This window comes from Mycteria americana, chromosome 3 (genome assembly GCF_035582795.1).
Source record: "Mycteria americana isolate JAX WOST 10 ecotype Jacksonville Zoo and Gardens chromosome 3, USCA_MyAme_1.0, whole genome shotgun sequence".
Taxonomy (NCBI): Eukaryota; Metazoa; Chordata; class Aves; order Ciconiiformes; family Ciconiidae; genus Mycteria; species Mycteria americana.
The window spans coordinates 95122640-95149162 of NC_134367.1; the positions used below are offsets into that span (position 1 = coordinate 95122640).

General features: G+C 36.2%; 1 protein-coding gene and 1 long non-coding RNA gene across 3 annotated transcripts in view; both read left to right on the plus strand.

The window, feature by feature from the left end:
* The window catches only part of ZFAND3 (zinc finger AN1-type containing 3), a 149788-nt gene that overhangs the window by 63332 nt on the left and 59933 nt on the right, over positions 1 to 26523 (plus strand). The window lies entirely within an intron of this gene.
* LOC142407783 (uncharacterized) lies at positions 13932 to 19089 on the plus strand. Its single transcript, XR_012775047.1, has 3 exons — positions 13932 to 13947; positions 18550 to 18605; positions 18944 to 19089. It is a non-coding gene; the product is annotated as an uncharacterized LOC142407783 (long non-coding RNA).

Consider the following 26523-nt stretch of genomic DNA (forward strand, 5'->3'; position numbering starts at 1 on the left):
TAATTTTGGAAACTCTAAATAATTAGGAAGTTGTACCATCCCTTGGTAACTCTTGTATTCCTTGATGGACAGCGGAAGGGTTGCACCATATGCTAACGGAATAAATAGTACTTCCTCATTGTGAGAAGCTGTAGCATCTCAATGTCAGCTAATTTGAAAAATGTCCAGAATGAAGTTGTGCACCATAAATGAGAGCCCTCTTGAGAAGGTGATTGCTAAGTGTAATACAAGAACACTTTTTAAAAATCAAAGTTACTTCAGGGATCAACATGTTAGTTGAAAAGTGCCCTGAAGCTGATATGTATTGGAGGGGAAATAAATGTTTGTAACACTTCAAAGAGACTTTGTAGCTAAATCAAAATAGTGTTCATTTCTTCAGTGTACCTAAAATTAAGTGGAAACCTGTCCATATAGTTTATCTTAGTTTATCTTATCCAGTCTTGAATGTGAGCTGTTAATGGTTCAAATGCACGCAAGTGAACTATATAAGGGATTCGTATGTACAGAAGCTAGCCTTGGCATAAATGTGAATTGAATTTTCAGTAATGTTTCTTTTTTTAACTATCTACATGGTTTTAAGTGCTTTGTAACTGAGAAAATAATGTTTTATTAGGAACTAAGCATGCATTTTCTCTTTTTTTCTATATCAAGGAATTAGGAAGGGGAAGAACAACAAAAAAACCAAAGCCCATGTTCTTGGTTGAAGTATTAAATAATTTGTATGAACTGTTTGAACCTAGTGTTAAGTTGGTCAGATAATGAGTGAATTGGCTGTATGATATAGAAAACTGCACCCAAATCAATGAAATGTCATCAGTATTTGGTTCAGAAACACTGAAATTGCAAGAAGGAAATATTTTTAAAGCATATTCCTGGTTTTGGGTGAGCAAAATAAAGCTACCCTTCGTTTAAGGATGTCAATTACTACATGTGTTTGTTTAAACATAATTTTATTGCCATCGCCCCTTCCCTGACCCCCACCACAACAGCCTGTCCACATGATGAGTGATAGAAGTTGTAATCTTTTGCTACCTTGATAAGTAGCTTTAAAAACATTAAATTCTGGTACTGTGCATCACGTACTGGAAGGTACTTCAAGCAGTGCAGGGTAGCTGTGCCACTAAGTAACCACTGATCACGGGTGGTATGAAATGTCAGCTTTGTCTGTTTCTAATGGAAAGCTGACATGGTGTTGGCCATTTTCCAGAGAAGCTGATGATTGTGTTAGTCATAATAAAATCACCTTCTTCCTGGAGGAGGAATAGGAAGTGTTTCTGCTGGTTCAAAGCATGTGTCAAGTTCTGCAAGTGGGGAACTCCATACTGCATTTCTGAAGCTGGACCCTGATGGTGTATTTGTTCAGTTACCTATTTTGCCTTCTGACTGAGCAGAATTACAGTACAAAAGCATCTTGAATTTATTGGACTTAAAATATTTAAAGAACAGAAGTACTTATCAAGAAGCTCAGATAACATCTGTCAATCCTTTATTTTGAATTATCTTTTTGTGGAAAGTGATAGGAACAAATTCTCAGGCGTGTCTGCATTTATTTTGCCCTTATAGAATACACTTAAGTGCTCCAAGGGCAGCCTTTTAGGGGTTTCTATAAGAATGAAACATTGCTTATACTGCTTGATTTACTAGAGCAAAGATTATCAACCCCTTAAGGTAAATTGCTATTGACTGTTAAAACACTTGTTATCAAAAGTTTCCTTTACTGTACATTACTGTCATACTAACAGAAATGAGTGGGAAAGTAGCTGCATCCGTGCCTTCTGAAACAATGAACAGCTGTCATTGGTATGACAATTCTTACTGTTTATTTGAATGTCTCTTATGTAATGCCATGGGGAGAATATTTGCTGATGTCTGGTGTGCAAATGAGAGAAGCGGTGTCCTATATAATCTCTCTTGCACACAGTAGTATTTGTTAGTTATAGGTGATATTTCACAATCCATCTCTGTGGAGCGGTATCCTTTCCAAAACACAGCCGTATATCTGTTGAGAACAGTATTTATCTCCCAGCTCACCAAATGCAGCTCAAATACACTGCAATTTGTAATCACAGGTGAAACAATATAACATTTTAAAATCTCTATTTTACATCTGTTGGTTTTGCAGCAACCTGCCAAAGCAGGTTTCTGTGCTTTGGGACCTCTGGCGTGGTCCTGTAAACTCATAATACCATTTAGGAAACCCCAGCTTTCTCATCTGTCACCATGCTTCCTACTACTAATGTGATAAATATTTGGATGGTTAACAAAAGCTTGTAAGCCACACTGCCTTCCTTACTTGAATTTTTAATTTCGCATTGTGCTGGTTGCCAATACATTTCACCAACTATGAATAATAACAAATCCTAAAATTCCTATCACTGCAAAAGAACATCTGTCCTGTATACCTTCTATCCTAAAGTTTTCTCCCAGGAAACATAGTTTATAACTTGAGTGACAGCCAGCACTGGACTTTGTTCTAGTATGCTAATTAATGGTCAAGAGATTGTCCTGTTGTTTTCACTACTAGCTGCTAATTCTCTTGTTTCTCCTATGTTTTCTCATGGCTTATCCTTGCTCTTGGACAGTGTGGGAGTTTTTTTGAGAGCAGGAATGACTTTCCAGTTAAGGAGCTGAGACGTGTATCTTGGGTTCTGCTGTAGTCTACACGGTGTTACATCGCTTAATTCCCACTACTCTGCCATAATGGTTTAAAAATGCTTTTTGTTGACCATATCTGTTAGACTTTGCATTGATACCTGTGACATATGGTTTGATTCTTTCCATTCTGACTTGCATCATGTAATATAGTCAGGATTATGTGTTGCGCTCAGATAAAAAATAGTCGTAATAACAGAAGTACTGCACCGTACCCAGTGAGAACATGCCTTGGGTATCCCAGGTTGTTCTTCAGACAATTAAATGAGGACTGCAGCTGTGGTTTATAACTCATATGGACATAGAAAAAAAACAGAGGGAGGTAATTTTCACTGTTCTGGATCTAAGGAAAATAAAAAGCAAATGTTTACAATAGTGCTCCTAAATCTAAAGAAATATGTTTTATCCAGATTCAGAATGGTTCAATAATCATGACTTTATTTTTAGAACATGGGTAACACTTTCTAAAGCAACCAAAACAATAGCATACTTTTTGAGAAATGCGACTCAAGTCATTAGCCTTTTACACGAAATAGTTCTGAAGTTCCACTTACACAAGTTTGTGTATATTAGTTTTCAATATGATAAATTAGATGGAGGGCAAATAGTAGAGAGTTCTATTGTGGGTTTTGTGGACAAGCAAATAGGAGTGATGGAAAAATAAGCTGGTTTTCCTTCTTGGTATTCATTTAGTTAGGCTGTCTTTCCATTATAGAGCTACTTCAGCTGCTGTTTGAAGTTGGTTATTAGTGTGCCCAGCCAGCCATGTATTCAGTGCTTTTAAAATACAGTCTGAAAGCTTGATCTGCTTAGTTCCACTATATCAATGTTCCTGGTTTTGAAAACACTGAACTGCCTCTCTTCACTTTGTGCGTACAGGGATTCAAGATAAATTCTGAAATGTATATTTATTCTTAAAGCTTTTTCTTTTGTCTCTTGACAATGCAGAAGCAATAGGAGGAAAACAAAATTCCACATCTTTGTAGCTATTGCCTAACCTGCAGGGAAGAACAGAAAATCACATAACCTCTCAGAAGCTGTGGAGCTCACCACTCAGATTTCTCCTAGTGTTGTCCTTTGAGTTGGACAGATGACAGGATACAGATTTCTCAGCAGGCAGTGAAGTGACACTATGATGTGTTCATTTTTTTTATCTCAAAGATAAAACCATCCCCTAGAGACATAACATTATGTTTCAGGTTACTACTTTTTCTGTAAGTCACTTTTAGAAGGCCTATACTGTCTACTGATTTAATAGCTGCTTTTATCTAGTATCTTTCCATTCTAAACTTAATTTTTCTGATTTTGTTTTAATTTTGGACACCATCTTATATGTCAGGTAGAATTAGACAAATGGTGGTATAGAGTGCTTTGTTAGACTTCATGTATTTCATTGCTCTTTCCCATTCTTACCTGCTGAACAGTAACTGTGCCTCAAAGAAGTGCTTAAGCTATAGAGTTGTCCAGTTTGCTCTTTAGATTTGTCAGTCTTGGTTTTATTTTGTCAAGTTTGTCTATATTTGGACCAGTCTTGCTCCCCCTCTCAGTATCTGGTTCCAGGCTCAGTGTTGGGAAGTTTCATCTGAAGCTGTACATGATTAAACTTTCTATGTTTAGTTGGTTGAAGTCAAGCTAGCTCAGATTTAACTCAAAATTTAAGTTAAGCTTTATAGAGTTCCACCAGCAATATGAACTGGTATAGGTAGACCGAGTTAGAAAGCCTGACTTGCTGTTTCCCTCTGCTGGTATGGCTGTTTTGGCCACACAGCAGACTGAGCTGGGGGAAAAAATAACCCACCAAAATGCAAACACTTGGATGAGTTCGGTATTTCAGGTTATTTTACCACCTCACAGCTAGCTTTGAGACCACAAGGGAGAGGGCAATTACACATGGGTCAGAATTGATGGGTAGTGGAAATTAATAAGCTAATTACAAACTAAGGACATATTGTCAAATTGTCTGAAAGTCAATTTAGGAATAACTAGAGGTGTCTTGATTTTGTCATCTCTGCATCCTAGAAAAAAGGAATGAACGCTGATGACATGTTCTAACATGTTTTGGACATGGCAGTGCTTAGAGCTGCCTTCTAACCAAAGTAATACGGTAGTGAAAGCCAGAAGATAAAAATAAGTTTATGAATTCACGTCATTATTGCTGAGAGAAATTCAAGAATATCATGGAAATTACTGCACTGAGTTGGATTGCATTCAGAACCTTGTCTGGAGTGGGAGGTATCCAGGACTTTTACTAAGAAAAGGAGCAAAAAACCTTATCTAGACCACAAAATGCATAACACACTAATAACTGATAGCAAAGGGAGACTTATTTTTGACCCTTGTTGGCAACTGATTTCCCTCTGGAGCAAGAGGGTTTCATTTATGATTTATTTATTCTTTTAGATAGAAACATTGACAATGTTGCCTCTTTTAAATCTTTCTAAAATGCTGGCTCCCATGATACATCTGGCAAAGACATTCATGGTGACAAAGAAAGGAATTTTGCCTTTTAGCTAAAAAATGGAAGAAGGGATATTTGTGGAAGATGTGTGGCTGATTTTAGAATGTTTGTTACAAATACTTAACTGTGCCAGAGAGACAGTAATACTTGCTTATGGTTTGTAGAGTTACTTCTAAATGAAAAGCACATTGAAAGTCTTATTTGAGACTGTCATACCAAAGGATAAAGAAAGGCATTCTAAAGTTTTACTATTAGAAAGTTGATTGAGCTGCATGGAGAGAGGGTGGAAAGGTGAAGGGTGTTGACATACTATCTCCAAGTAATAGCACCATTCATGGATATTAAAATACGTATGCTTCTACAGGAATAGGGTTTAATTTAAGAAAACTTTCCCATAAAGCTACTGAAGCAAAGATAACTAAGTAACACTCAGAACATGATTGCTCTGAAAATTGTGGCAGTGCTTACTCTACAGATATATGAAACTAAAGCCAGGGTTTCGAGTACGTTTCTTCTGTGATTGATACAGTTTCAAGGACTCTCTGTTGTTTGTTCCCTCCTCAGTATTGCCCCCCCAGTTCTGTTGTGTAACTGGGCTGGGAACTACATGATGCTGACCAGAGTCAAAAAAATTTGACAACAAAACTGTGCTTTTTCTGGTGTGTGAGGTTCTTTGAGATGAGAGGAGGGGTTCTATTTTTTTCCAAATTCAGATCAATTTTCTGGTGTGGTTCATCACACCGTAATACCAGCACAGCTGTAGGTTGGCTGAGGAACATGCAGGAAATGCTGCTTAAAATGCTGCAGCTGTTAGAAGAAATGTTTTCTGAACTGTGGTGTGTTTCTTTCTTCAAGATGAGATTTTTAAATGATGCAGTCATCTTGTTTTGGACACATTTTGGTTGAAAAGTGCTTAGGGTATTTTTGCATTGGACAAAATTTCAGACTTTTGGCTCATATAGATAATTGGGTGGGATGGGTTTAGTGTTTGTGGGTTTTTTTGTTTTGTTTTGTTTCCAGTTTGAGGAATAAAATTGTCCTCAACTAGAGGTTAGATGAACTGTATTTGAAAAATGACTTTTAAAAAGTGAAGGGAAGTCTATTTGTGCTAAGGGTAAAAACTTTTTTTTTATTATTGCAGCATGTAAAACTTTTTTTTTCCTTAATGTTATGTAAGAAAGGAGGATGGCAAGGCTTACCATTAGCTGCATAATTCTAAAACTTCAGGGAATGCTGTCTGTTTATACCATTATAATATTGGGGGGGTTTATAGATGTTTTTTCTAGCTGTTGGAATACAGATAGTTCAAAGAGAAGGTCTGGAGGAAGAAAGTGAGTAGTGGATTTACAGGTCACTTCAGGATTGTATGTTCTGTGTTGAGAAGTGTCAGATCCCAGAAAACAGCCTGACATTTTCCTCATTTTAATTATTGCAGAGGATTCACGGACTTGAAATTTCATTAGTCTGCAAGAAGAAGCATGCTCTCAGTGCCACAGAAAGTTGCTTAAAAATACTAATTAACAGGGTAATTGCCCTTCATACTAGATCATAAACCAGTGTAGTTTGATCTTTTATCTTAGTCACCACAAAGACAGAATCCCACAGACATGTTACAGAAGAGTTTGAACTTGTGATTTCATTACAATATTTGAAATACACTGTAATATCCCAAATATACTTTCTGCAGTCTTGCCTCTGCATGTTCTCTTTTGTTTACATCCTACCTTGTATGGTAGAACAGCAGCCCTGCCCTGTTTGGGCTGCTGATTATTACTGCAGCATGAATAGATAAAGAATTGGGGTTTTCTTTCTTAAGCATGTGGTATGTTTTTTTTTCTTTTGTTTTGTATTTTCTTTTTTTTTAAATCATTGTTCGTAGGTCTTTCTCTTTATTTCCTAATGCCAGTAGTTGGCATAAGTCAATATACTGGTTTGCTTTTCTGTCAGCAATTACAATAGGTCTGACAGTGGTTGAGGTTTGAGTTGTGAAATGGTCAGAATGTGAGAGAGAGACTATAATTTCTATTACAGCTACCTTCTGAAGTGTCTGAAGAAAACATGATATGGTGGCAGTGTTATTAACACAAAAATCTCCTTTTAACTCAAGCAAGTCTGTGACATGCTCTATCCAGGGAGCTTACAGATCTGTACAAAAACATTTGCTTTGCAAAGCAGAGGCAATGGTTTGTGCACTGAAGCAACAAGGCTAAATAAAATGACTTGTGAAATTAAAGACTGCCATCTCCTTGAAGAAATGCATCTTCTTGTTTTCCCTCTCCCAACCTTTACGCAGTCTTATATTGTCCAGATTGCTGTGGGTCTCTTTGTTAAATGAGCTTTGTATCTCAGTTAATTTTCTGCCAGTATCACTTTAGGCTGACGACTGTGGGTGTTTGTGTATCCATTAAGCACACTGCCAGGATGTGTCCACCACTTGCCACCTCTCCCATTAAATGGCTGTCAGCAGGTTTAGAGAGCTGCTTTCTTGCTTTGTGTTAATTGCTGCAACTCACTAGGTGCAGTGAAAAGCACCTATAAAGAGAGAACACGGAGTTTGCCTTGAAATTTCTAAAGGTAAATAGAAATGCCATGAGCAGTTAAGTCAGATTTCATATATAGTCATATCAATATGATTAGCAGGAAAGAAGTGTCACTTCTTTTTAAATTTCCTTTTTTCAGCTAACCTTTCTCCTTGAGCTCCCACCCCCATAAGGAAAATACTGCAAATCTAAACAAGTACGTGTCAGCAGATTCTTGGATGAGACTGTCTCATTGAAGTTGTATATAATCCCATGCTGAGATTTACAATTGGTTCTGAAATGAAAATGTGTTAGAATTAGATCAAACATTATCCTAGCTGAAATAAGCAGTGTAGGGAAGATTAATGATTTGTCCATGAAAGTCAGTATATAGTAGGGTTATTGGTGTAAGGCTTTCCAAGAGACTAAAATGGAGAAGGAGTGATAGGTCAATTTGATGGGCTGCAGCTAGTTTGCTGCATATTAATATGGTGTATTTTTGCAGAATAGGAAATTCTGATTCTAGCTCTTAACACAAAGAAGCTTTTTTTGGATGGAAATTTCTTTGTACTACATGAAGCAGTAAAAGCAATAATAAATAATTATGTAGTAAAGCAGTAATTTTGTATATCTAGGCTTTAATTAAAGCATTCAGTTTGGAAATCTTCTGGTGAACATGCATAAAAGGCCAACGCAAGACATGGGAAAACTTAAGTGTATTGACTGGAGGTGTGAAGTTGAATCTAAAGATTTGGTATCTCTGAGAAATTTGTGAGGCTTTACTATACTTAGACTTAATGCTCTATGGCTTCAGACTCAATTCATTGTCATTTGAGTTAGCTTTCCTGAGCATCCTTCATAGGTGAATTCTGAGAGCAAATCATTGTGCTTATGAGTTTGCAAGCTAATTTGACAAAGCCAGCATACAGAAAAAGTGGAAAGAAACTCAGCTGAAGTGATTTTTGCAACATCAACCAGAAAGTCAGTGTTGGAGAGCAGAATACCTCCTAAGTACTTTGATACAAGTATGTATCGTATGCACTGGATGGTGCAGTCTTCTAAAAATGACTGCAATAAAAATTCTTCTATTCACTCAGCTTTCTATGTCTTCTCACACTCTGCAGGACCATGAATTTTTCACCCAGTAGTGTTCTCTTCAGAATTTGTGTTCTTTATACTTCTTGCTGAGTATCATTGAATTGGTCTTTTGAGGGCTGTTCGGTGTTGCTTTTCAAGCAGCCAGCTTAAGGGTACTATTGAATGATCAGATACTTACCTCTCCTGCCAAACCTGCTGGGGGTAAGCTTTCTACTTCCACTGGCCACAGCATATTGGTGAAACAAGTGATTTTTAAAGATGATTAAGATCTTTGATACCTTCTCTCCTAGTCATTTACGGGTTCTGTGTTTTGTCTCTATGCAGTATTTTTCTCTACCCGGCATGTCTATGCTGCATACAAATACAGATATATAAACCTAATCCTGGTGTAGAAATAAAATCAGCTTTGTCACCAGTGGTCACCAGGCATGTTCTAGTCTTTATAGTTTCTAGGCCTCTTGGAGATACCAGTATAAAACCAGGTTCATAATCTGACTTAAATATTTTGAATTCCTTTCTGCTCCTTAGTAATCATTGCATTTCTTGCTTATACAAAGTTTTGATGGAAATTCACACAATTGCCCTTACTGTGTTATAACAGGCATTTAATTCCTAGAGTCGTTGTCACTTTCACAGAGAAAAAGAAAAAAACATCCCTACCTTTTTAACATGTAATTGCTCTTAAAATCTGGTGCTTCCTTTTTCCTTCCGCTCTCCCTCCCATCTACTCTCCCCATTCTAATGGGACTCGCTCTCTTAACAGAAAATAAATACTGTCTCTTGTGTTTTCTGTAGTTTTTCCTAATTATTCTTGGTGCTTTTACCCATTAAAGATGGCTGGTGGTTTGTTTCTAGCCTCTGAGGAAGCTCATAGTTTAATGGGGGAAACATGTTAGGTAATGAAGAAAAATGTTTTGCTGCACGCACCAGTTTTGAGAAATGAATCTTATGAACGGTATGTATTCAGATTTTGATAATAGCAAAAAAGGTCCACTCAAGTTTCTAAATTTTGTTGGACATGCTTTAAACATTCTGTTGTGGTCTTCTCCCATGTAATTTAAAAAACCAACCAACAAAACATCCACCACCCCCCCCCCCCCCAAAAAAAAAAAACCCCAAAACCACACAAACAACCAAAAAACCCCCCAAAACAAAACCAAACCCAAACCTTTAAAAAATGCTAACGTTCAACTTTCCCATTTTCTGCTTCAAATTTTCCTGTAAAGTGATATTGCATAAACTTGTTCATGGTTTATTTCCCTCTCAAAATCTTTGGGCGGCCTACTACTCCATCTTGTCCAGCATTAGTTAGAATTAAATCAGCTCTAAGGCACATTTGTATGACATTGTATTTTATACAGGCTTCTTTACCATGTGTCACTGTATATTTTGAGCATTTTCTAACAGTGCTGAAAAAGTATGATATTTTCATGCTGGCAATTCCCTTGTCCTTTTGCCTGGGGTAAAATCATGTGCAGGCAATGTAAGTGTTTTTTGTTTGAAAGGTTTTGTGGAAGGGATGCGACTTGGCAGGTGAAAGGGTATAAATATATGTCACATGTTAGAAGGGATAAAAAACATACTTTGCGTATGTAGCGGAATGAAGTGAGCTGGTAGTGGTTCATTGTTCCTGAGAGAATTTCACTGCAGATTTTGGTGACCAACTTGCCTCCTCCATTTCACCTATCTGATTTTTATTACAAAAAAGTATTCTGTTACTCCAGAGATCTGTCAGCCATGATGTCAGTGCTGTCTCTCATGGAACGCCTCTAAAGCAGGGCATTTTGAATATGATCCCAGCGGTTTTGGAAGCTATATGAAGAATAAAGATTGATTTAATCCCACAACACCCTCTGGGTTTTGGGCTGATATGCCTATATGTATCCACAATTGTGATTCAGTGTATGCATAGAAAACATGCACACAATCAAAACCAGGGGTGTTTTCCACTGAGATGGGAAAAAGTCTTCTAGCCAGTAGAAAATGACAGCCATAATAACTGTTGTTTCCCATTGATGAAGTCCCTTGGAGGTGAAAGCAGGTATCTCTTAAATGCAACCAAATTGTCCCTTAGGACATTTTCAAAAGTGACTTTTAGATTTCTTTATATTAAAGATGGTAGGACGCACAGGTTTGTAGTCATTTAGGGTGTCTCTTTTTTTTTTTTTTTTTTACTGGAGATATATAGATAGATATATAGATATGTGCACTCACCAATTAGGGTGTTATCTAGGCACCTAAGTCTACAAAGTGATGTTAAACTCAGTACAATAGAAGAAAGAAATGCAAGTAGGAAAAGAAAGGATACGAAGATGTGGGATTAGTTTGGAATTTCCCACAAATGACTTTACTACCATGAGCAAAATTATTTAATTTTTCTACTTATGTCATGTAAAATGAGGACATTATGAGAAATTAGTGCCATTTAAATATCTGAGATAGAAATTCAGGTCTGAGTACCATGTGTAAACAAAAATAAAGTGGTCCTTGCACTAAACAGTATACCATCTCAACAAGCAAGAAAAAAATAGTTTTAATATTTTCCTGTATTCCAAAGCTGTACTTCTGGCCCTGTACACTCAAGGTTGATATATATTCAGCTATGTGGAGGTTACATCATACGTTCAGCATGTCATTGGGGCTTGAGGAAAATTTTGAATTCTGGAAGCTTTAAGCAAGAGGGGTTAAGACTTTCCGACACTTACGTATAAATAGCAAACCATCAAATTACAAATACATTAATCAAATATACGTTAATAAAATTGAGACTCTAGGACTGGGAAGCAAGATACGTCACAAGTACAAGGAGTTGTTCCATAGTGAAAGGTACTAATTCAAGTTAAACCTGTCTTTGTTTAGGTACTTGTAACTGAAACCTGATGAATGTTTAACTGGTTTCTGACACAGATCCATGTATTTACTGGTTGTAACTTGGAAATTGATGGTCCAATCTTAAAGGAAAGTATTGACTCCAAATGTCAGACACATTCAGTAACTTGTCAGTTCTAAGGATTTTATCAGTATAATCACAGTACTTGTGTGTTTTCCAAATTGCTTTTCTTTCCCTTTCCTCTTTTTTCATCAGACCATAACTCACCAAGTGCTGTGAACATGTTATGGCTATGTTAAATGTAAATGTCAGATGTTCTGAATAGTTAAGTTGCTCTAAAATTCAAAAAATCTGCAAGTGAAGAGCATAAGTCATGAAACAATGAGTGGCAACCAAGAAGTTACTTTGTTCTTTTGAGTCTGGTGCAATAAAGAGGAAAAAAATAAAATTTACTTTGGAGGCATGTTTTTCCTCAACATCTTAAAGTGTCATTGCAGAGTTCTTTGCCACACAGTATCTCCTAAAGCATGGTTTTAGTATACAGAAACACTTGGAATGCATATTTTTTTTTTATCCTTATAATTAAGTATATAAAACATCAATGAACATATGAAAGATTAAAATCCCAGTGGAATCCTGTAGCTAACTCAATTTATGCAATATTGGGTGGAGCCACAGAAAATAAAAATAAAGGTTTGGAGAAAAACTGTTTCTCACATCTGACTGCCTTCGTAGGTGTAAAACATTAGTATTTATACTAAAGACAGCTCTTCTCAGTGGAGACTATACAACCAGTATAGGTACCCAAGGGGAAAGGTTCTTAATCAGTAAAAGTAAGATGTCATGAAGTCAGCAAAAACAATTCAAGTAGTAGAAGCTTCTGAAGACAAAAGTAAGTTCCTGCTCTTTTGCACTTCTTTATTACTCTACCAGCTTTTCACTTCTGTGGAAAAATTCAACTTTTGCATTTGGGTATGGACTTGGATTTTAAAAAGGACAGAGTAGCATCTCTTGTAATTCTAGCTCATGTATTTACTAAGAATATAGTTTGACAGTATAGTGTGTATCACAGTCTCTGATAATAACTGCCTGTCATGGTACTGGATTAAAATAACGATGTTTTTTGGCTTTCTGGTGGGGGTGGGGGGTGTTGTGTGCTTTTGTGGGTTTTTTTTGTCTTTTTACAATATGTTGATTAGAAGAAGCAATGTTAGACTGGCTAGAGAGCCCAGTAATTGTTGCCGCCTTGCTCAGTAAAGCCCTAATTAGCATGAATGAGCATGGAAAATAGATACCGAAATACAGTAGATAAAGGTAATACTGTGCCACAAGAGAAAAGCTTTCTTCATTGTGACCAAATTCTGGCATATTTAAAATATTAGGAGGATTAAATGGGCGAATTAAATAGTTCTGCTCTCACGCACCATTTACATTTGCAAGGGAGGACTATGGTAGAGTTTAGACAAGGAGACATGTCCCAACCTGCTCAAAATCTCTGCAGGGACAACAGCGAAGAGAATGAACCTACTGGATTTCTCACAAAAATTTTGCTTGCCAAATCATTTTTAGGAGAGCAGCAGATACGCATAAACTTTGTTAAATTTAAGAGAGGTTTATTGATGCGTTTTGCTTTAAAGTGAACTAACAAAACTAAATGGCTTTTTTGGGTAGTTTAGTGAGTGCTTGGTGTATATATATACTTCCCTAATAATTTTGAATCTTAATTAACCTAGGACTATTTAGTGCTTTCTTAAAGATGACAAATGATTATTTTTTAAATAAAAGTAGTATGTAAATTGCATGCTGTTATTGCAAAGTCTCCTTGTGAGGCCCATTCTGATTTTTATTTTCTGATAAAATTACTTTCAGGTGCATGATACCTCAGGAGCATCTTTTCTCACTTGGTATAGCTAATTATTCTCTATTTATTCTCTCTGCTCTCATTATATTCAGTTGTTGAACAGCATTTTAGATATAATATTTAGGTTGCACTTACAGTTTTAGTTGGAAAAAATACTTGAAGTTGCTTTCATATGGCTGCTTTTCCATTTGCATCTACAGATTTCTAATAGATGAATAACTAAACTATGGAGTAATCTGTTGGGGTTTTTTTAAGAAACTGCATAAGGTATTGGTACATACTCTGGACATTTTCAAGAAATAGTGACTGTTCTTACATAGATACATATATATTCTAGTGTTCTTTATTTTTATGATGTGATTTCTAGTTCTTTAGCTTAGATAGTATTTCTAAAAATTTGTTGTTTGCAGCTGCATACAGAATGGATGTTGTCTTGTCTAAACAAGGCATGTAACCTCTGTTTAAAAATTTCAGAAATTTCCAGTTGTGGACTTCCTACTTCCGACTCCTTCTGGGAAACTGAGCAAGTGTAGGTCCTGAGCAAAGGAGCTTGGAGAAACTTCTAGGCATCAGTGATAGATCCATGACATAACCCGCTATAGACAATCTTTTTCTTGTGAAAAATTGCGATATAAAAATAACTGGTAACTTTGTCAGTAAGACAAAAATCTGTAAAGTAGTTGTAGCTTGGCAGCTTTGCATCAGTTTCATTTGGACTTCAATTAGACAGTGGTTTTGTATTAACAGAGAGAGCTGTGCTTCCAACTTTATTTTTAAAAGCAGATGTGTTTGAAGATATTTTAGCACTAATCAGGCATCCAGGTGGAAGGCTACAGCCTTGTGTTCTTCACCACATGAGATTTGATGAAAGCCTTTCAGTCTGCTGTCATTGAACAGGTAGTGAAGATAATAGAAACTTTACTTTCTCAGCATCAGAATAGCAGGCTAAGATTTGGTTCCTTAAAGAAACTATGAAAATGAGTTCAGAATAGCAGAGGGATTGCTCTGTACCTTTACTGAACTTCGAGATCTTCTTAAACATGATACTGTCAGCATGCTCTGCTTTTGACAGGATTCAGGTGCATTGGGACTGCTTTGCATTTGCCTAGTGTTAGCATGTTTTGCTAACACAGCATGTTAAGAATAAAGTTGCTTTTACTTGCTTCTAGCCTTGGGTTTTTTCCTTGTGCTTGATAGCAGAGGTAAGAGAATGACTAAAGAAAAAGAAAGTAGAATTATGCTCAAGTGAAAAGATAATACCAATATGACCAACAATAGTCTTAACTTCCTTTTTGTAGAATATCTTTAAGATATCATTTGCTTAAGGATATTATCAAAAGGAGAAAAAAAAAGTTGCAGGAAGTGTCCATCAGTGTAGGATCTGGCTCCCTAAAAATAAGTGATGAAAAGAAGACATCTATCGCTAAGATACAATACCTTTTACAGCACTGGAAGAAGTCTGTCAGGCAGGTAGTGCAGAAAATCATAAACATGAGTTTTGAATTTAGAAGCTGATGACACATCATTCATGGGCATGTACAACTGCCACTCTCCACTGACCAATGCCTGCCTCAATCTTTAGCATGAATTAAACAGAAAGCTTGAGAATCTAGCATTGCGATGAATTTGACAGACAAGCCTGTTCCTAGCAGTCTTTGTGACTGTAACGCTTTTTAAAAAGTCATTGCTTTTCTGCTACTTAATTTCGATGTGAAAACTAGTCTGAAAATTCTTAAGAGTTAGTGCCATGTCCTCAACATGAAGGACTGCTGCAGATTTTCAGACTGATGCAGTTATTCTCATGGCATTGCAAATCAATATCATTGTGCAGTTTTCTTGTAAAGCAGGTTTGATGGGAAATACAGACTGTGTAAATCATCTTAAAATTGACCAGAGAACATAAGTTTCTAAAACAACTTTTTTGGAGGAGTGTGGAGAAGAGAAGAGATTTCCAGTTTGATGAGCAAGAATGAAAGAAAGAAACTCTAGAACCAGAAAGTGGTAATTTTTCCATACATTATGATGAGCTACTTCAGGCTCCTCTGGAAAAGGAGAGCAAAAGTCAGGAACTGAAAAGCTCTTTATGTCAACCGTGGCATTACTTTATTTGAATTTATGCTAGTCGCTTTGCTGTTTGCAACATAACAGGCTATTTAGGTATTGTGTAGTGTTTATGAAGATGTTGTAAGTGCTGTTTCTTTTCAGAAGGACTGGGTGAGCAGTTTTTCAGAAATAATTTTAAGAAACAGGTTTTGTTTTCCAGAAGGGTCAGTATGATTAAGCATGATATAAACGGCAAACCTTACAATTTGCAAGCAAAATGGCTAATACCAGAATATTCACGTTAATTGATTTGTGGCATTGAGTTCTTCACACAGTATACTCCTAACTATATTCTTTCTTTGCTGATTTCTGTTCTTCTTTCCTCAGCTCCATTCTCTTTACAGTGTTGCTTGTTCTCTTCAAACTGCTTCCTGTGCACAAGTGAACAATTCCTAAATAGTTCATGAAATTGAATAAAAGAATGTCTGTACAGGGCCAGCCAAAGCTATGACTAGCCAGCACCCTGTCATCAGTAATGGCTAAGAGTGCCAGACTAAGAAAACAGGGTACACTGTTCTCAAAACTTGTAAAAATACTCACCAAAAAAACCCTTCCTAAATTTGAAATAAATGTAGGCTTCCTGACTTTGTCATGCATCTCCAGCATGAAATTGGGCAAGTGGCTTAATTTTCTTCATACACGGCTTTTTCCTATCTCTAAAGCAAGTTGGATACCCTTACAAAATGGTTATGAAAATGTAGCTAACAGTATTGAAAGTGTATTTGCAAATACTGAAAAGATCACTCAACAATAAATACAAACTTTACCTTCAGACATATAACGGGATATTTTTCACTCTAAATGGTGTACACTTCAAAATAAAGCAGCTTGAAAGAATCCAGTTGAACATACTACAGAAGCTGGGATTTCATCTGTCACGTCTGCCACCATGGTCTCTTTTGGGGCACTGATTTATTTGTCTTTGTTTTTCAAAAACTCTTTTAAATGTGCAGATTTAAATTTACTATTTCAAACAGCATCACAACCAGAACTCGGTTTGGTGGTAATTTAATAAAGCAGAATTCAATTCGGGACAGACTAGGCAAAGCAGAAGTAGCACAGCTGTTAGTGTAAATGTCTGCAAAATACAAAAATGAGTGTTTCTAAAATTAAATATGAGGTATTGAAATCTTGTAATTGAAGGTTGAGCTTCTGTAATCACACTGCTTATCCCAGATGCAGCTGGCACGTTCTAATATAGCCTGGGGAACTTGGAAATGAAGGAATAAGCAGGAAGCCAGAACAGTGTTGCAGTCAAGATTGAATTAGGTTCTAAACTGGGAACTGGAGGAGATTGTAGGTTGAAGTCCCAGAGTGTGTTGCAGAGGTCACAAATTAATTAGCAAGGGAGTATGTTGATGGAATTGAATACGTGGGTTTCGTATCAGAGAGTGTTTAGGACTAATGTGTTCTTAGTCGTTGCTGAATTTGGCAGGAGGAAGATAGGGCATAACCAGGAACACTCTTGGATCTTTGTGAAGTCAAGTGCAGGAGATTTGCAGAAGACTTGCCTTTATGAAACAAGATTTAAGATTCAAATTTTGAGTTCCTGTGGAATATCATTGCAGTTAGCATGCAAGTCTACAAATTAATTTCTTATTTAAAATCTTGGAGAAAACATGCATCAACTTGGAATTTAGTTCTAGAAAAAAACCCTCTAACATTAGGCTGTGGATTGATGTAATCACCTGAAATACCTTCATATTACTCCTGTTTTCAGTTGAGCTGCCCCTGTTATTTGCCAGGAATCTTCATGTAATAATGTTTACAGAAACCTTGGACGAGTAAGAGAAAGATAAATGTTCCTTAAAGTTGACTTTTAGAATATCTAGTGCGGCCCTTGTTTTATGTGTTTATTTAAATAAAAAATTTTTGTGTGTGTGTAAGTAGTGTTTCTAGAGATAATCCAAGCCCATAGTATGAATATAAGTAATGGTTCTAGTGTTCCTTTCCCATACAGAAAAAAAAAAATTCCTTTTTCTTCCCTTTTGGCCTGTACTAAATATATTTCTTTTTTGAAGTTTATTTATATATAGGCATAAAAATGTATCTGTTGTCATATCTGTCACTATGATCCTACTATATGATTATGAGAATAAAATCCATCCTTCAGAAGAACAACTTCTGAAATTGTTTGCCTCAGAGATATTTTAATATACAGACAATTAGGCAGCATTAAAATGTTATCTTACAGCATTTTAGATGAGGAAGAACAGTGGAAAGTCAGTCACAGAATATTACCTGTTTTATTTACTGTTGCTGTTTCCAAACAAAATCCATTTAATAGGGAAAACTTTACTCCCCTTTTTTTTTATCAGATATATTTCTGCTTCTCCAGCAAGATCAGATTTAACATTGGAGAGTCTCCTGATGGTAGCTTTTATCTAAAGTTCATATATTGAAGAACTTGCAGACTTTAATTAGAAATAGCCAGTGCAATGGATGACAGGTTTCTTATCCTGAAGACTGGAGTTGGTCTACTCTGTATTTGAAGTGATACACACAGGAAAACCTAATGCTCACTTTTTCATCTGTATTTCTATTTGCTGTTGTTTCGAGTCTTGCAGGTATTAGCTCTTCAGCTCTGTAGTGTAGGAAGCATATAACTCTCCTTTTTCAAACACAAAGGGATTGTTTTTATTCCTTATGTGTGCAGAATAGGTGGGATCATTGTAAAGCAAGATGGCTGGGTTGTGGGAATTTTTTTTTTTTTCCATGCATAACTGCATTGCCCACTGTAGTCAACAGAGGCAAGAATTTAAAGAGAGTGATTTAGGCACTTTATACTGCAGTAGTTTTTCTCCTCATGTTGGCACTCTGAGTCTTTTTCCAGAGGTATGTGCCTCTGTCCACTCGCACTTGTGCACGAATTAAACGCCTGTAGTTAGACATTGTTGGCACCACTCCTTTGTCTTTTAGGAAACTATACTACTAGTTATTCCCACAAATTTATACAGCAGAATTTACCAAAGATGAAATGCCATCAGTCATGCTTCTGCAACTCTCTCTCTTTTTTTCTCCTATTTAGTTTATATATCTTTCAAGTTTGATGATTTGCTGAACGGATTCATGCAAGATAGCAAGGTGATGCCACTTCACTTTTTTTTACCCCCCCCCCCCCCGCTCCCCACTGAAGAAAGTAGGAGTACTTTCAGTTTTGGAAAAAATTCTGTAATGGTCCCCTGTCATATGGAAGATGAGCGTTTTTATCCCAGTCATGTGGAAGATGAGCATTTTTATTGTCTTTGTGTTATGGGTCAGAAAGAGAGGATAAAGGGCAGGGGCTTTGTTGATTGTTTGAGATGGAAATGATGGATTAGTTACCAAGTGGCTTCTGTTAAATAGAAGATCAAATTTGCCATAGCAGTAATTAGTCTAAAGTGGCTATACATAACAAGAGACTCTTCAAATTGTCTTTATAGAAAGAAGAAAGCTTGTTCCCTACTGACGATGATTAAATGGAATTGAAATCAATGTACAGGGATGAAGTTTTGGGAAAATACAATATAATAGAACACCTCCCTCTGGTGGTAGACATTACATAGATTAATCTGCTGAATCACACACTGAACTGGAAACTTCATGGTGAGGGACACCTCTTAGGCTGCTCCTGAAGAAAAATTAGAACTTTTTTATAGAGAATTGAATTGCATATGGGGTTTCCTGCCACTCTTGGTTCTTTGAGTATGGTGGAGGAAGGTTGGGCTGCTTGACCCAGTTTATTCCGAGTTTGTCAGTTAATTAAATTTTTCTGCTACCTTCCCCTCTTGCTGCTGGAATCGGTTGCATTTTGCCATTTTTGCTGGGCTGTGAGATAGGCTCTATGGATGTTTGTGCTTTAAGCAGGTAATCAGAACAGCATGCACGAAACAGCTAATAGCTTCTAGCAATCATTTGGCTCTTTCTGAAAATTTATTCATCCTTTAGTTTATTCATACTTAGTTGTTTGATCTGAATTTTATGTGCCAGTCCTCAGTTAGTTTCTGAAGTAATGCTTGTAATTACTTGTACTTGAAACACAATTAGCCACCCTAACTGGAGGAGAAAAGTTGTTAACTGTTTATCTTGTAGTTTATTAATGCCAAGAAGCAGATAATTTCTAAGATTTTCTCTATAAGCTTTTCAGGGATGGGTTTGCTCTATCAATCTATAAAATGCAAGCCCCTGAAGAGGCTATGTAATATAATCGTTATTTCTAGGCATAGTTATGTTATAGTATTTTGTTATGTTTAGGCATAACAAAAAATGCTTGAAAGAATGCTTTCAAATGCTTCTTGAAAGCATATTTTAGTTCCTTGCTTTTCATGGCCATTGCACTTCAGAAGGTGTAACAAACTATCTGAATGTGTGAGAATAACATTTTTCATCCTTGTTTTCCTTTCTGTTTAGTAAGCACTTTAGGATGATTTTTCTTGTTGGTCTTTCAGAGCATAACGAAAACTGCCCCCCCCCCCCCCCCCCAAGTATTGGTTTTGCTTTTTTTTTGTATGTCATAAATAGACGAACCTGTGAAACCTTGTAAATCTTCTCTAAGGCTTTAGATGAAAAGCGAAACAGCCAGGGCCTTTCCGTGAGTAGGAGTCCTAATTCCATGGCCATGACACTGTTAAACTCGTAGAAACCAAACTTGCAACATGGAGGACCAGCCACGGAATCTGTTTTCATGTGCAGGATCCCAACGTTACCAGCATTTAATTAATGTATTGTTCAAGGTTGGCACGTCGCTGCTTTGATTTAGAGATTTATGCTTTGCCAGTGAAGACTCCCATTTAAGGGATTCCATATCTGTTATGCCCAATAACAACCATTTGCAACCCAGAGCTCTGGAGACAGCACTGGCGAAACGCTCATTTTCTCATCTCCAGTAACTTGCAAGTGGTAGCACAAGAAGTCAGATCATATGAGATCACAAATCATGGATATGAGAAGCAAAAGGATCATTTTTTTCTTATGCTTTTTTTGTTTGTTGCACTTTCTCTTTATTTCCATATTAAGACATAGACAAGAGTACCTGTTTTAGCCAGTTTCAGCAGTCATCCTCCAGGACTGACAGGAAGAAGGATCACTTTAATGTCACAAGAGATGCTTTAAGTTCACATGTATTTGCTATATAAAAATAAGTGAATTGAGGAGAAGTGCACTTATCTGTCTTTTCCACTGGGGGGACAGGAATGCATCATTCTGAGGAGAGTAGTTTTTCCATTCCTTTTCCTTTTCTACACTTCTTTAAATATAAAGAAACCAGAGAAGCATCTAAATATTGAAATAGTCAGCATTTGTAAGAAAAACCATTAAAAAATGCATAAGCTTTAGATATGAACTCACTAGACGACTTATTTTTGCAGCCATTTTATTCTTATTTCAAATTTTGAGATGTGCTCCAGCTATTTCCTTTGGGATTAATTGGCAAATAATGAAAATGCATGTTGTCATTGACTTGAATTCAACATTTCTACTATCTTCTTCTAGAAGACAATTTTAATAAGTAGGAATAAAAAAAAAAATTGTTTTTATTAACTCAAAACTTCAGCATGTTTTGTTGCTCACAGAAAGGCCTAAGCAATGTTTATGTAGGCAGTTCTTTGATATCTGCACATATTCATATTTTTGTTCCTAAAAGACTGGAAAAGAAATATATATATTTCAGGTTTGCTGAAAATAAGCAAAGGGGTGCTTAAGTTGGGGTTGGGCTTCTGAGCCCTAGTGTTCCATGGTCAGAATTTAATGTAATGTAGTGGTTTGCAGCAACCATACCTAGTGAGAGTTCACTGTGTTTGACCTTTTGGATTCATAAATCTAGATCAACTTTCCTTTCCTTGGTCCTTGAACTTCTGCAGTTTTTTGTCAGGGCAGGTTGAACACTGTTCTCGTGCATTTCTCTCTGATTACAGAACAGGATGGAGGGGATGGTAAGATTAGACTACAGCTAATTCCTTAATCTCCTGGACTCCTTTGGGACGTCAGTAAAACGTGGAGCTTGAAGCTAAGGCACAAAGGTGTCAGATGAGTTTCCAGTGAGCTTTCTCACTTGTGTGATTAAAACATGACCTGGGTTTTTTCATATTATTGTAGGTTACTGCAGTCACAAATTGTTCATATAAACTCTAAACGTTGCAAAGTTTTTGCCCCCACAACTGAGGACTGTCAGGCTTGGAGTTTCCTCTCCACACTTCTCTACCTACCACATATGAAAGGCAGATATTTATTACAAGAAGAAGCATCAGATTCCAGTAAGGTTGAGAAGGGTGGGAAGAAGCTCACCCCATATACTTCACCTTGCCATTCATTGCTTTGGTGGTAAAACCTAAATGGTGATAAAATGCTGAATCTTCCTCACAGACACACATTTCAAAGGGTTGGGTTGGCTGTGGGGAAGTGAGGCCAGGAAAAGAGAGTGCCTGCTCTCTCTCTCTTCTTCCGGAAGAGTCTTTAGCTCTGCCTCTGGGCTGTTCAAAGGAGGTTGGGGAAAAGAGTCTGATAAATGAGTAATTCTGGAGGATGTTTTGAGAGTTTTGGTAATGGTAGTTATTAAGGTGCCTTAACTGGAGATTAAGGAGAGAGAACTGATGAGGGGTTTGTAGGTTAGTACTAGAAAGGTTTAATTTACTGTAGAGGCCTTTTACCCCTTGTGAAAATCCTAACGATTTATAGTAAAGTCAAATATTTGGGAATGCTTGAACTATAAATGTGACTATTATTGACAGACAATGAGGCAAACATTCACTTTAATTGGAACCATATAAATTAGACTGGAGGAATTAATTAAAAAATAATAGACATGCGTTTTGAAATTGGAGGGTTCTCTCTAGGTATTGGAAAGGGCATGATAAAGTGACTTAAAAGATAGCTCTGGTACAAGAAAAGCTAATTGAAACATTTCTTTTATTAAAACAATATTAGTTCCTACGTGCCTGGTGAATGAAGTGTCCAGAATAAATATGGATGGTAATCAAATTCTATTTCTGTCAGTTAACAATCCCATTTTCAAGATCTCTCATTTATTACAAAAGCACCTCGAGAAGTTCACTTCATTAGTTTACTTCATATGACTCGCTGCTGTTGCAAAGTGCTTGGTTTATGGGTCATATTCTTCTAATAAAAATGAATGTTTCTCCCCCTTTAGGAGCATAGATTTTGAGGTATCATCACTCTGTAAATTTAATTTGAAATGGGACATTTCTTACTAATTTGTTTGGTTTCATAAAGGGATACTAGTACTAAAAGATTCTAGAGATAAAGATACAGAAGTTTAGGGAAGTGATAGAGCTGCAGTTTTTTGTGGGTTGTGTGCTGCTCTTAGACAATTCTAAACTTACACTTTGAGTATTTTCTAGAATTTTGTCTTGTCTGTTTTTAAATGTTAATGTTACACATTTTCCAAGTCATCTTTGAGAATAAATTCTGTAGATCACAGCTGCTTAGATGCTTTTCCCCAGGTACTTTTTTTAAACTCTCCTGTAGTTAATTCTGTTACATCTCCACTGTTGTATTACCCTCAGATCACGTTAAATGATTGTTCTCCTTAAGTGCCAAATGGATCCTTCAAATAGCTGTAGCCGGTTAGATTTACAGACTAATTCCATAACCTTATATCAGTTTACTTTTCCTGGCTGTTGGGTACTGGAGTTTCTTTTCTTGTTTCTTGCTAGAGTGGGTGAAATTACTGTCATTGCCATCTTTTGCAGTGGCAGCATGTAAGAGTCCATGGCAAGCTGCCCACTCAGTTGGTGTTTTACTAGTAATCTGCTTTGGTAGATGTTCTGCCTGATGAATTCCTACTCTACACATCATTGAAAAATAAAGTATTCCTTGCAGTTGTGGTCAAGAAGTGGTCACTTTCTTTTCCACAGTTTGTTTAAAGTTCATGCTTTCCCCTTGGGTTGGATTATTACCAATATCCTTTGATAGGGATTCAAGAATCCATACAGTCTCAATTAGTTGGGTAATAAATTGTCTTAATTTCCTAGTTCCACTGTCAGATGCAGGTGCTATATAGCTAGCCCCTCATTGGTTTTAGGTTTTGCAATGTGATAGTACCTTTATATAGTGCTTTCTCACTGTATGTGCTCTGTAGTGAGTTAAGGTATGAATGCTAACTGCGGACCTGAGGGATTTTGTAACAGGAAATTTCAAGTGGATTGTTAAAATAGTAGGTTACTCTTCATAGCTTCAGTACTTTGGATCCTGTGATGACAGGCAATAATATTTATTCTTCTTTACGTTGGTGAGTTTTATGGAATAATGAAATTTTAGTTGAAATAATGTAAGCATACTACTTTGAGTAACAATAGGAAATGTGACACGGGTTTTTAAAATGTTACTTACAGGGGTTTTCAGTGACCTTGTTCCTGGTCAGTACTGAAATAGCTACGGTAAGCAAATTGTTATTATCAGGCAGAGCAAGGAGTGTTTGTTCTGTGGGGAAGCCGCTCTCAGAGGATACTTTTGTAGATGATAATGAAATTCCTTTTTCATCAATTCGGGATTTTGCAACTACTTTGGAGATGGTGGGATCACGTGCTGTAAAAATGACAATTTTTTTCATGGCAGTCATGTATGGTGTTATAAACCTGGTTAATACAGTTACTGTAGATTCTTCTACTCACTTTTATACAAAACTGCATTTCTCTTCCTTAAAAAGATGTCTGCATATATATTTATTTATGACCTGGATCTTAAGTTGAAGGTCATCTGTAATAATGTTATGCTTGTTGTCTTGCTAGCCTTTGTTTATTAGTTATTCATGAATTTTCTTGCTAAATAATAGGCCAAATATGGTAATCAGATCTGGAGCTTCCTGTGTAGCTTTGGGGGAGAATCATTTTGTAGACCCAGGAGAAAGAAGGCCTATTACAGAATGTCACCTTTAAGCAAGGGCTGTCTTTTTTTGAGAGAAAGACACCTCAAAATACAATGTCATCAGACCTCCTAAAAACAAAACAAACAAAAAACCCCACAAAACAAAAACAAACAACAAAACCCCAACAACAAACAAAAAAAAACCCCAAACCAAAAAACTTGATCATGTTAAATAGCCCAGTAATTTTACAAATATGGCAGTCTTATTATATACCTTGATACTAATTCCTGAATGATAAATACGTGTAACTGTAGCCATGTTCTCACTCTCTGTTTACCACCTTTGCGAATCCATCTTTTTTTATGTTTATTTTGCCCTTTTTCTAGTATTTTTTTTTGCTTATTTGAAAAGAAAATGAAATGTATATGAAAAGCTCAGTATATGCAACATGCAAATCAAACTATTAATTCAAACTCTTATTAATAATGTGTTGCCATTTAAAAAAGTATAGCAATCATGAAGGATAACTAAGCATAAAGAACTCATTTCAGTTTTTCTTCATGAAGAAAAACTGAAAAAAAAAAAAAAAAAAAAAAGAAAAAGTTGTACTTATGAATAAAAACCCTAAGAGGTGAATGGCTTTCCTGTACCACATATGCTTATAATGCTAAATAAAGTTCAGTTGTATAGAAAATTATCTTTCTAATTTTTTTGCTGATTTGTTAATTCTCCCTGTACTTTGTGCTTAACTGGGAAAGTGATGAGCTCTGCTGATAACTCATACAGTAATATATGGTGATAGTTATTTCATACTCTACAGTCTAATTTTCAATTCATCCACCTATTGTTACTATTATTATGGTGGATGTATTAAGAAAAGTCTTTTTATATATGTGTATATGTTATAAATATAATTTTTTACAGTACTTACCTCTGATTCTGTTTTATGACTTTGGTTGTTGTCTTCTAATACAAATGCTTGTGCAAATTCTATGGTGCGTTCCCCTGAGGGCAGGATATCTGTGTTTATTCTGCAAGTGGGCTAGTGCATCTTTCTGTATGTTATTTAAAGAGAAAAAAAAAATCGTCTCTTCCCAAGTGGAGTTTTATTGCCAGTCCATTATTGGAGCTTTAGATCACATTCAGATATCTACTTAAAGGAAAGGTTTTATCCATTTCACACTAATTTATTGTGCAAAATGTAGTTATAGATGAATGACACTTGAAATGCCTTCAGTAAGCTATGAACCAGAAAAGTCCAGTGAAGAGTTCTCAATAAATAAGCAAATAAAACCGCTAGGACTTGCAGTACTATTCCATGGTCATATATGAACAGTTTTTCCAGGCATGTGAAGAAAAAAAAATAAAATGGTGTAATAACTTAAAGTATACATTTCACTGTAGCAGTTTCAATGTCATAATATTTGTGTTACTTCCCATCGAGTACTTTCAAAATGCAATTTATTTTAAGTGTGGAACTGTTTTCTAATTAGACTAGAGTAAGGTAAAAGTCTGTTGTGTACGTTGGGATACTAATGGACTAGTAGACATTTGATGTGACACTAACACATTAATTTATGCTCTGTAAAAGAACAAGATGTTCTGGTAATAAAAAATGTACAGACTGCACATTTAATGCAGTGTAAGAAGCAAACACTCTCCAAATAACTTTTTTGCTAGTTTACACTGCTAAGTTATGGGAGCTGTAGGACTGAAGAATAAAGAAGTGGTATAATATTGCCTATCAACCAAAATAATTACTTTAAAGACTCTAATTTTCTCCTCTTAGCATGCTGTTTACTCTGATGCTTCTTGCAACATCCATAATTTATTTGAATGAACCCATTTCTTATTAATGAAAACATGTTACAGGCCAGAGGATAGGAAATGTTTGTAATCTTGACCCTTAAAATAAGCCAAAAGGAGAGCTTAAGTTTAAGACTCTTTGGGAGTTTCATAAATTTTATGTTTTCTTATACCATAGCATGAGTGCAAATGAGAAAAAGCTCTGGCTTAGTATTAAGTCATTTCATGTAATATTTTGATATGCCTGTCTTTTTTCAGAATAATGCATGTCATGCTTTATGACACACTGATATTGCTTGTATTCACCTTTACCTCAAGTTTCAACTGATTGTAATCACAGAAGTTACTTACCAGAAGCTGAAGGGTTGTTCCCTGCTTAGTTACAGGCACCTTACA